This window comes from Bos taurus, chromosome 17 (assembly GCF_002263795.3).
Source record: "Bos taurus isolate L1 Dominette 01449 registration number 42190680 breed Hereford chromosome 17, ARS-UCD2.0, whole genome shotgun sequence".
In the NCBI taxonomy this organism is placed as follows: Eukaryota; Metazoa; Chordata; class Mammalia; order Artiodactyla; family Bovidae; genus Bos; species Bos taurus.
In genome coordinates this window covers 28,276,234-28,278,435 of record NC_037344.1, presented here as the reverse complement: position 1 = coordinate 28,278,435, position 2,202 = coordinate 28,276,234, and the positions used below count along the sequence as shown (strand labels likewise).

The 2,202-nt window shown below is 38.5% G+C and overlaps 1 pseudogene; it reads right to left on the bottom strand.

The window, feature by feature from the left end:
- Window positions 1–1,097: 1,097 nt before the first annotated feature.
- Window positions 1,098–1,525, bottom strand: LOC785705 (40S ribosomal protein S25 pseudogene; annotated as a pseudogene).
- Between the last annotated feature and the right edge of the window lie 677 nt (window positions 1,526–2,202).

The following is a 2,202-nucleotide window of genomic DNA, read 5'->3' as shown; positions in this document are numbered from 1 at the left end:
GGATTATCACCCCTGAGGATGAAATATACTTAATATATTAGGTGTGCCCAGATGAAGGCTCTACTTTTTCTTTTCTGCTCTGTAGAACATGGAGTTCTAATTCATCAGGCCTCATTCTATGGACTGACTCCTAGTGTTTCTCGAACTGTGACTATTGTCTAAAGCTAGGGACCTGCCTCACATCTGAATATATGTAGTCCACTTACATATACTGATGTTAGAAATGAGAATTAATGGTTTTTATAACCACAGTTGAGACAAATGGAGACAACATACCACCTAAAATGCTGAAAACTCTAGTTTAATATGTGAAAATGAAGCATCCAAAGAAAGATTTGTTTTAATATGTTCTAAGCTTCACACTGCAGCCTTTCATAAAAAACGTGAGATGACAGACAGCAGATGGATTTATTTTTTTACTTAGCTACAAAACTACAAATCAGTTTCATATAAACAGATCACTTAGCCAAAGAGAACTTGACAGTAATTCTCTGCTGCTGCTGCTGCTAAGTCGTTTCGGTCGTGTCCGACTCTGTGCAACCCCATAGACGGCAGCCCACCAGGCTCCCTCGCCCCTGGGATTCTCCAGGCAAGAACACTGGAGTGGGTTCCTATTTCCTTCTCCAGTGCATGAAAGTGAAAAGTGAAAGTGAAGTCGCTCGGTCGTGTCCGACTCTGAGCAACCCCATGGACTGCAGCCTACCAGGCTCCTCCGTCCATAGGATTTTCCAGGCAAGAGTACTGGAGTGGGGTACCATTGCCTTCTCCGAGTAATTCTCTAAGATTCATCAAATCAAGGAAAGTGATTATATCTGATGACACGAAATATTGTAAAAGTAGAATATACCACATGGTTTCAATATATTAGTCTAGATAATTCATTAAGTACAACCTTTTTTAATGAAAATGCTTTTCATGTACCATTTACTGTTTAGAATGATACATAATTCTAAGCCCTTTTCAGAATAAATTGAAGGCATTAGAATAATCTGAAACTACTAAAACAGTTTTTAAGTTGCAAACTATATTAAATGTTTTTATATTTTTAGGAAAATTAGAGGTCAGTGTGAGTTTTTGTGTTTTTTTTTGACTAATAAAATTTTATTTTTCAAAATGTACAGTTGGTGGGACCTGTTCATGCATTTTCACCAGCAGCTGGGGCATCTCCACCCTTGGTGTTTCTGGTGTAAATCACTTGAGCTCTGTGCTTTGAAACCAGTTTAATAAGTCCTTTACTAAGGAGTTCCTGAAGGGCTGCCCTGGCCTGGGAACCATGAATCTTCAGTCTCTCAGAGACGACAGCTGGAGTTATAAGCTTGTAGTTGGGAACTTCTTCACAGAGTTTGTCATATGTTGCTTTGTCAAACAAGACTAGGTTATTGAGCTTGTCCCAGACTTTACATTTAGACCAATTGTTTTTGGCCATGCCCCCAGATGGGTTCACTGGATCTTTGTCTTTCTTGGCCAACTTTCTGGCATCTTTCTTCTTCTTGTCATCCTTGGGCGACATAGGGAAGCTGTGAGAGCAGCTGTCACCACTGCAGCCTCGCTAAGATGTCAGACCAGTGTAAGGTTTTAAAAATATTTTTATCTTATGTATTAGACTAACACTTGTACGTTGAAACAGCATACAGAATTTAGGTAATTAAATTTCTTTTAAGGGAAGATACAAGACGTGTTGTGCATAAAACACTTAATCAGTTGTAGTTTAAAGCGTTGCTTTTTTTTTTTTTTCCTTTTCATTTCTCTGTAATATTTGGAGGCAGACCCAAAACAACTCCAGAACAGTGATGAAGAGAGATTCTGTACATTATAGCAAGGCTCTCAGGCTGCACTTAATTCTGCTATAATGACATCTGGCCAACATTCTAAGATGAAATTTTCAATAAATGCTGGCTACTAACACGATTCATTATGGTTTCTCCTGATAAAGGATGTGGGCAAAAATTGCTTTGGCTCTAAAAAAGCTTTCACTTCATTATGAGACTGGATCAATCACCATCAGTAGAAGATGCTCATTGGGCTACTTCTTTTGCAGCTGTTATGCACTTTGTTATCAGGGCCCATTGAAGGCACTAAGAAATTGTTTCTATTAGGCAGGCATTATTGCTAGACTCTTCTAAACTAAATTTGCTTTTAAGTGTATTTCTTTAGTAAAGAGATGGAACAATCAATCTGAACTGAGACCAATGTGAGATCACC